The 10,097-nt window shown below is 40.5% G+C and overlaps 1 protein-coding gene across 1 annotated transcript in view; it reads right to left on the bottom strand.

Moving 5' to 3' along the window:
• LOC139746517 (uncharacterized) overlaps positions 1–8,708 on the bottom strand; it is an 867,914-nt gene extending 859,206 nt beyond the window's left edge. The window contains exon 1 of the mRNA XM_071657834.1: positions 8,196–8,708. The gene's annotated coding sequence lies outside the window, so the exon portion shown is untranslated. The remainder of the gene's footprint in view (positions 1–8,195) is intronic.
• Positions 8,709–10,097: the final 1,389 nt, after the last annotated feature.

Raw genomic sequence — 10,097 nt, 5'->3', positions numbered from 1 at the left:
ATATATATATATATATAACGAATGAATTCCTGACTTACAACGATTTGAACCTGTGACGATGTTTACCCGAGTTCCACCAGCACAAGTTAATGAACCTTGAGACGACATGGTTCCTGCTGCCACCATATTGACAGTCCAGGTCCACCGTCGTGGTTCATACAATTAAGGTTATTCTCTGATCTCGCGACTGTGATTCATGCTTCTGAATCCACACACTCTCTGGGAAAAGGTCATTCCATTTCTCCTAACTGACATTAAACAGCTTTGCGGTAATGTGATTATTATTGTTAATAAGATTTATTTATCAGTGCCTTTTGATGCAGTCAGGTGGATACTATCTCTGATATTCAACTGATTGCTTAATGCATGTTATTAAACGGATGGGATGACCATCTGAATGGGATTAATCAAGTGCCATACGAGACACACACACACACACACACACACACACACACACACACACACACACACACACACACACGTCAGTTTTCTTCGCACTGATTCCGTGGCATCTAATACAAGAAGATGCATTGTGTGAGATACAGATACAAAGGAATACAGAGGAACGCAGTCAGCACCAGACCACTGGGTCATTATAACGAGGCTGTTCGTAATAACGGAAGAGTTCAGACACTCGGTAGTTTAGTGTGGCCGGAGCAGAAAGACAAACACATATTCCACAGAGAAACAGATGATGTCGGTCGTGGAAGTGAAGCGAAACATTTAAGTCTATATAATCATGTTTATAAATTGTATTTTTTTTTTTTTTTCTAGGGGGAAATTGAAAATGTGGGATGTGGTTATACGATGATGAATTTCCATAGTTTTGTCGAGAGGTGGCCATGTCATGGCTCAGCAGCTGACCACATAAATAAAGAGAAAATCCTATGCGATGATCTCACGACACAGTGAACTCCTCTGGGTTTGCGAGCTCAAAAGGAAATGGTGAAGTGGTGGACGCGCACGCCGTGCTTCGCGGTCCCCGGAGCGTTCACCTGGACCCTGTGGTCCTCCTTTAAGCTGGTAGAGGATAGGTCTATCCACCCTACCCATGGGGCCATTGCGACTACTTTACTTTCCCCAGCTCATGGGGGGACGAGACGCTCTGCTCCAGCCTCACTGGACCGTGACTGTCCCGTATATGTCATAACTAGCAACGCTGTGACTTATTGCTCAGATAGGATTGTGAGTCGTTTATAAGATCGGCAGTAAGTTAAAAAGTCGCAAAATTTTGCTCTCGGCACGTTCGTTCATATCTGATAATTGTGCTTTTTTCACGATAAGGGAATCGTATGGTGATTGTAGACAGGTTGATATCCTTTATATAGGATTGTAGAAGTCGTTCATCAAACTTTAATACTTGAAAATAGAACTCCAAGTATAGGTTGTGCTCTACTTCGATGGGCCATTAGTAAAGAGTAATGATAAGGTCTAAACTCAGAATGGTGAGACGCAACAAGTGGAGTGCAGCAGGGATCAGTCTTAGGGCCTCTTCTCTTATCGATCGATATATATATATATATATATATATATATATATATATATATATATATATATATATATATATACACACACACACACACACACACACACAGCAGCAATACTGCAATTGAGATACGAAGGCCTGGTAAGATATCAGAATTTGCAGTGACGTTGAATTTTGCGATAAATCCACATCAGTGGACACACACGGCTGTAAGTTGTTTAAAATTCACCTGCGGATTGAGTTCATGGGTGGCAATTATAGATTGATAAAGACACTTGCAGTTTTACAAATCGTCATTTATGATAAAGCATTTACTATGTTAAGCATCATAACGCAAATAAGTGAGTAGGTGTACGAATCTTTGATCCCTTGATGCTAATGTGCTAAGAAAAAGAAATAATCCAAACACCTTTCTTGGTCTCGTATCTAAAGTATTCGAATTCAAGTCGTGGGAAAACATCCTGACTTTCTGGACGCACTGGTGCCCTCCATCTTGAATATATATGCTCTATTTTTGTCACAATACTTGACAAAAAAAAAATGATAGACGTAGATGGGATAAAGAAGGGGCAGAATGTGAGCTGAAAAGGTCACTCTCGAACTGAGAATCAGACCTTTGCTGACCACATAGACGGTCTTCTCTTGTTTATCCTTGAAGATAAAAGGTCAAGTGGCGATCTGATCGATACAAGTAATTAAGAATTTTCAAAGGCTTGGACACTCTTGATCTGAGAAGACATTCATGAATAAATCGTCCTAATTTTTCATTCTAAAAATGATGCAGATTTCGTCTAGCCTCGGACGAGACAATATTATTCTCTCCACTTTTTTACGATGGTTGATATATATATTTTTTAAGGCTATAACGTCGCGAGTATGTGAAGGAAACTAGGTGAATCGTTGTGGAAACAGGCTGAACAAATACATTACTTCAAACAAACACTTCGTCACAAATCCATGGATGGTGTTATTTGTAGCTAAGTTGTTTACGTGCCAGACCTCCACGTTAAGTTCTCTATTTCTAATTTTTCACAAGTACAAACAGCCCACTGTACCCACTGGTCGATTGGTGTATGAATTATTGTGTATTACTTTACACACACTTCTAGTTTTTCTTCCGCTGGCTTCACTGGTACGTCTGCACCTTCTGCTAACCCCATTGGTACTGTCTGTACATTCTGCTGGCTTCGCTGGTGCTGTCTAAAATATTAGTGGGTGTACTGTTACAGGTGTTTACTGTTACAGCTTCTTGTCTACCTGATGTATTGTTGCCAGCTGTATCTTCCCTAGTTTTGCTGCTGCTTGATTCACCCCTTGTTGGCTAGGTTCCCTGCTGTGGCTTGTGAAAATTCACCCGTTCAGATTTTGCTACAAGGCATGATTTTCTCCAGAAATTGGTCAATCGAAATTGATGTTGAAGTATGCCCAGCCTTCCTATGATGCAGGCACAGGCAGAGCATACGAACGATTCTAGCTCATATTGAGCATATGCTGGTGATGCTGACACATCCAGAGTCTGTGTATGATGCTGGACCAGGATGATTTCACCTATGATGCTGGCACATAATGAGTGCATGTATGATACTCGCACTTGATGAACGTATGATTCTGGCACGTGATGAGTGCATGTATGCCAGATTACATCTGATTCTTGTAAAATGAAAATCAGTTTTCAGTTGGTGGTGTGCAGACACTGGCTGAATGGGTTAGACTATCTACTGTGTCGTTTGTTGTCCCACGTTCCGTTCCTGCGTGCCGGGCGGTGTTCCACGATCCGATATGCATTGGAATGAAGAGTGTTGTTGTCTATTCATACCAGATGCATAGGTTCCTGTTGCCAACACACACACCGAGGCATCTCGACGCAAAGTCGCCGATCCCTCAGCTCACAGTGTGCACGTTCCGAACTCATTTGCATTATGAAGCCTCTCACGAAAACAACGAACCATCTCACGAAAGCAACGAATTCATCCACATCAGCAGCCCTCACGAAAACGACGAACTCATCCTCGTCGTCAACCCCTCTCACGAAAACCACGAACACATTCGTATGCACAACCCACTCACGAAAACAAAGAAATTCGTAAACTAGAAAAGGCTTCCATGCTGAAAATTAGAATCAAGTTTTCCAGTTGGTTAGAATATAACATTAATAAAACTTATGACTGGTAAAACATAAAGGCAAAGAAATATATTGCTAATGTGGATCGTGATACGTGATCAAATTAGTGACAGATCCAAGTGATGTCCGATTATTGGAGTTTTGGGGAACAGACCCCACCTGGCCGGTTTTCCTGTCATAACTATATATATATATATATATATATATATATATATATATATATATATATATATATAGATAGATAGATAGATAGATAGATAGATAGATAGATAGATAGATAGATATTATGATTAATGGACAAGTCTTGAAAGAAAGGTGTGGGCAAGATAAATTGTTTAACAGAACATGAATCTAGACTGTTGGAGCTCATGAATAATTCTCTCTCTCTCTCTCTCTCTCTCTCTCTCTCTCTCTCTCTCTCTCTCTCTCTCTCTCTCTCTCTCTCTCTCTATCTCTCTCTCTCTCTCTATCTATCTATCTATCTATCTATCTATCTATATCTCTATCTATCTATCTATCTATCTATCTACATATCTATTTGTCTCTCTAGCCGTCGTTTGATATACGGCATTACCGCACTTCCCTGAGGGTGGGGTGGTGTGAGGGAAGGGAAGAAGTTATTTTCTAGACGCTGATCATAATATTGGAAACGTAGCAAACTGGGGAAATCGTGTCACACATGTATATTTTCATGTTGATCTGGTGGTGAGGCGAGCGAGGACCACGCATGACGCATAAAAAGTTGGGATTGAAATGTACAGGTCACCACCACTTGAGGACCAAACCATAATGCATTTACAGTCAGAATTCTTGAGGACATTTCTTTCTCTTTTACCAAATGGATTTTCTGCCAAAGGAAGAGTAGCATCTTGAATAGTAAAGAGAGGATGGGGTTAAGGAGTCTGAAGGCTTCTGGAAGACTTGGGTGAACAAAAGAGATTATAAAGTGGGATTAAGGGAGGGGAATCCAAGAATATGAGGAGAGTATTAGGGTAAGGAAGGTGTTCGGAGGTGCTGGGTTGATTTGCAGGTGTAAAGGGAGAAAGAGAGAAGCAAGGAGAAGCTAATGGAAAGGCGAAGGTTAGGCGTTTAAATATGTAGAGAAAATCGGAGAAAGATTCCTCGGTGATCTACTGTGCCATTCAGATGTTGGGAGAAATTGTTTATATATATTACTGACTGAAGGGCTTCATAATTTGAAGAAAATCCTATATTTTGGAAATTATGATGTCTGGTCGTGTTCAGGTGATGGAAAGATAAGTGTGAGAATAAAGATATGGTAAAAGATTATCCATGAGAACAGGAAGGAATTTAAGCTGTAGTCAAGTACGTAGATGTAAAATGATGTTAATCTGCATGACTCACTTGTGGTAGAACAGGTACATAACTAATTCACACCAGGAATCAATTTAGCAGAAAAAGAAAATCGGACTTCAGTCACAGAGTGAGTTTAGAAGCAGATATAACTATAACTTACAATCTACAGAGGAAACTCATTGACACGCGGCGTCTTATCTTTTTGTATTAGATTATCATTATTTCGTTAATAGCCCACGAGCGCTGCATCTGTCACTGTGCGAAAATGAGTCATTTCCTCATTTCGTCGTTGGTGTTTGGGTGTGGATGATGACGTGTTGTACGGCTACTACGTCTGTCTTCACGGAGACCTGCAATCGTCCACTCCCTAAACCATGAGGACAAGATTCATAATACGACAGAAGATGTGAGTAACATCCATCCTCATTTACCGCTGGTAATTAATAATCAAGTCATCTTTCACGTGTAACACTTCGATGAACTACTTCTGACATACTTTGCTCTGTATTTGAGTATGTAAAAAAAAAAAAAAAAAAAAACGCATTTCATCATCAAGTTAGCGGACCGACTTAATAAAAACGTTAATATGATGAAGACAGTTTAAATCTGCCGACCTAAGTTAACGGGCGCGGCGGCCTGGATCAAAAAGAAAAGAAAAAGGACAAGATGATGTAGTTAGATATTGTTTGCCTTGGTTAATTAAGCATGGCTCGTAAGTAGGTTTGTCTTTCGTAACTGCAGTTTGTGGGCGTGTGTGTGTGTGTGTTTGGCTTGTGATGTGCTCTGTGTGTTTGTGAGTGTTGATGACCGCGACCTGCCGTATATTATATATGGAGTTTGAGGTTGTGTGACGGGGTCGTGGGTTTGTTGGCTCTCACGTGCGGCGATTTCAGATGCGGTTCGTGGATTCGTTCGAGGATCTTTCGCTGCAGTTCGTCAATTACGCCTCAGGTACGATGGCTGGGTTATGAAGTTCTCTCGGGTCTTTAGTGTCAAAGAACTGCTTGTGGCTGCCTCAGGTAGTTTGTCTTTCTAACTTTCTATGAGTCTGGTGGCGACGGTTCAAGATTTAAGCCTGTTAACAGTGATTTATGGATGTGATCTGGCTAGCTAGGGTCTATTGTGGATGTGATTTGGCTAATTAGGGTCTATTGCGGATGGGATTTGGCTAACAAGGGTCTATTGCGGATGGGATTTGGCTAACAAGGGTCTATTGTGGATGGGAGTTAGCTAACAAGGGTCTGTTGTTATTTGGTCAACGAATATTTACTAGTTATTTTTTTCTTTTTTAGCTTAAGGGTCACGATTTAATGGTTACTGTTGGTGGTTTGTGGCTGTGTTGTTATTAACCGAGATCTTCGAGTACCTGTGTGTTCCTTAGCTGTTGTTCATCTCTGATTGTTAGCAGAGGACTGGGACTTTGTTAACTGTGGTTTATGTCTTTACGTTTACTAGCAAGATCTTTTTTTCTTCTTTTTAAGTTTTTAAGCTGCTTTTGTGAGTTGTAGTTATCACGTAGTTCGCGATTTTATTGTTATTACTCTCGAGTTTTGAGTGTCTGGTTATCTGGCAAGGATTGTGAGTTGGTAGTTATGACACAGTGTGTGTAAGATTGTAGCTGTTTCCCATTGTTTCTGAGTTTGTAGGTAGGTATTTCTCACATTTTATGAGTTCGTCGTGATTACACACAGTTTATGAGTTTGTCGTTATTTCACAATTTGTCAGGTTCTGGTTATTGCACACAGTTTATGGTTATTGCACAGGTTGTATGACTGCACATAGTTTGAGTCGGGTTATTTCACACAGTTTAAGAGAGTGTGCAGTCATCGGCTGTGGCCACAGTTAACATGTGGCTACTAGTAACAGTTTTGAAGTTTACGATTGTTTGAAATAGTTCGTGAATTTTATACTACAGTAGTTTGTGACTATTTTTGTGAACCTGTTGTGGGTTATTTTGTGATGGTTTCTGACCTCTCGTTTTCGTGACGACGACTAGAGTGTGTGGTGAGAGCAGAAGTTTCCCAGTTAATCTGTCGTTTGCAGCGACAGTTTGTGTTAGTTGTCGTAAGTTTGTGAGATGCTGGTTGACAGTAGTGGTTCGCATCGCTGTCTGGTCTAACGTTATTAGCACGCTTGTTAGCGTTTGCTTTGTTAGCGATGGTCCTGTTTGTAGTACTTGGCGAAAGTCTGTTGGGCGGTCTTTGTTGTTAGCAACGAATTTGTTAAAGAGTTTCTTTGGTTGTTAGTGGCGATCTTGGTGGTGTTTGGTTGTTTGTGACGCTTTGGTTAGTACGCCTGGTTGTTTTAACAACGGTTTCGTGGTGACTTAAGTGATTGTTAGCACCATTAGTATATGATTGAGGGAGTTGGTAGAGATTTCGTAAGTTTTCGTAATATATATATATATATATATATATATATATATATATATATATATATATATATATATATATATATATATATATATTACTGGTGAAAACCCTAAGAATCTTTTCGCCTCTTTGATGTTGCAGTATTTAAATCGGCGAGACTTTGACTAAACCACATGACATGATTCTGTTGCACGTACACCAGGGAGAGTTCACGATTTGCAGGATCGGGTGATTCTTGTGGTGAGAATCGGATGATTCTTGCGGCACTCGGATGATTCTTGCGGACACTACCGGATGATTCTTATGGACGGGAACGGATGATTCGTATATACGTTATCAGACGATTCTCTTTTACGGCGTCGGATGATTCACTAAAGTATTATCGAATGATTCTCATCCACAGAATCGGCTGATTCTCCCGTGCTGTATCGAGGAATCGGCTGATTCTCACGTATTGTATCGACGTGAAATACTATACACACTACCACATGGCATGATTCTCATGTGCAGACAGTACCGGATGAATCTCATGCACAGCAGGATCGCATGATTCTCACACGAGTCTCGTTAAGATTCAAGTTTTCAACACCGATGGCTTTAGACTCCATAAGAACCAGATTCTTGCGCCTGTTATCGAAATACGAGGATAAATAGATAGCATAGGAATATCTAATATATATATATATATATATATATATATATATATATATATATATATATATATATATATATATATATATATATATATATGGATGTTCTTCCCACAATAATGTATCGTCTTGTCCTGAACCCTATCCTTGGTTGCATTTGTGGTGTAGTACAAGTTAGGGTCTGCCATTGGCCTCTGTGTGCACTAGGGAGACGGACTGTGCAGGGGTTTTCTCGTCGGTAAACTCACCTTCTGTATCTCTTCGTCAACTGCTCTTCACTGGCTTACTCCTCCAACTTGGACACGGTCTTCGAAGAGTGTGTGGAGAGGAGGAGAGAAGGGGGGGGGGGGTTGTTTAAAAAAAAAAATGATAATAAATTGGTCTTAGAGATTAATTGAGACCGAAAAAAAATAAATATATAAACAAAAAAAAATGAAATAAACGGTAATGAGTTGTTGTAAATTTGAATTAAGATCAGCTCCTGATGATTATGATTTTTATTTCTGATATCAAGTTTTTGTTTTTTCTTTTATGTATTTCAAAATTTCATCCGCGAGTTAGGGGCGGGGGGGACACAGTTTCAAAACTTGAACGCAACGTAACCAAACAGAAGCTGAACCAAATGAATGAACAACGTTTACACTACGGCTTAGGCCACTAGAGCAGAGTTCACTAGTTCTAGTATCAGTTACGATACTAGAAACTAGGGGTTCAACTCTACGTGAAGCACTACTGCAAGCGATATGAACGACAACTATCTAGCGGTCACTCGGCAAATGAGCGCTCAGTTCCGAGTCCGCTTGTATTTATGTGGCGAGCCAGCGTGGAGACGGGGGTGGAGGAAAGTTGCCAGGTTTTCCGCGTGCGTTATACTTTTTTTTAATCAAGTTGCACTTGGGATCTTGTGCGTTTGTCTTGTGATCCTTTGGTGATATATAGGTAATTACGCTGCTCTCTCGGTAACGATTGTAAAGAAAACGTATACAGAAGATACTTGAATTACTTTGTTTTAAAACTTTTGCGAAAGTATTCAACAGACGAGTCGAATATCAGTGAAACTCATGATTTAAGCGTCCGCCAGAAGGGAATATTGTTAGTTACGAGCCACTTCATCAGTATATGGGAAGGCGTGAGAGTGCAGACGAACTGTTACATAAACATAACGCCAGCCATATGGCAACACTTGTGTTTGTGGGGTGGTGGCGTAGCTCCCGCCAGGCGAGTTGCCAATAGTGTGTTTACCCTGCATTTGTGGTCCTGATGACTTGACCAACGCATCCTTTATGGGTTAAGATGAGTGTTATCGCTTTAGAAGATAAGCCCTCGTTAATTCATTCTCTCTCTCTCTCTCTCTCTCTCTCTCTCTCTCTCTCTCTCTCTCTCTCTCTCTCTCTCTCTCTCTCTCTCTCTCTGGGTGAGTTTTGTCACCGTTGTATTTGTGATTATTGATATTAAGGTCATTTGTTTACGTATTCGTTCTCTCTCTCTCTCTCTCTCTCTCTCTCTCTCTCTCTCTCTCTCTCTCTCTCTCTCTCTCTCTCTCTCTCTCTCAGTGACGTCACGTCCCCTGAACGAAACGCGAAAACGTAATTTGAAATTTAAAAATCTTACTTTCGACAGGCCACACAGCAGCCCTGCCGAATCCAAATAGTTACCCCACAAAAGAATGAAAATCATTTTGTTTTTACCACTGAAAGTGGACTTTATTGTTTGCTAATAAATGAAGCGGAGAATCCTGTTTGCCGTTGCACTGCGTCTGAAGTACTTTACCTCAAGCTCACAAACAGAACCTCTGCCGTCCTCGGCTGTATGTCGTGGGCCCGATGTGTAAAGTGAGGAAGATGAGAACAACGATGATAAAAGACGACGACTGAGCAAGAGGGTAACAGAGGAGGAGGAGGATGGGAGAGTGTGAGGTGTGGCTGTAACATATGGGAAAGAGGAACAAGCCTTTAAATTGAGAACAATGAGATTGAAAGAAGGAACAAGCCTTTAGATTGAGAACAACGAGAATGAAAGAAGGAGCAAGCCTTTACGTTGAGAACAATGAGAATGAAAGAAAGAAAAACCAGTGATGTGATTAAAGAAATCGAAATGAGAACGAAGTGATATTGAACGTAAGGACTTATGAGAGATGTAACAAATGAGAA

The sequence above is a fragment of the Panulirus ornatus genome, chromosome 65 (genome assembly GCF_036320965.1).
Source record: "Panulirus ornatus isolate Po-2019 chromosome 65, ASM3632096v1, whole genome shotgun sequence".
Taxonomy (NCBI): domain Eukaryota; kingdom Metazoa; phylum Arthropoda; class Malacostraca; order Decapoda; family Palinuridae; genus Panulirus; species Panulirus ornatus.
Note: the sequence above shows the minus strand (reverse complement) of the source record. Positions and strands in the feature narration are given on the sequence as shown.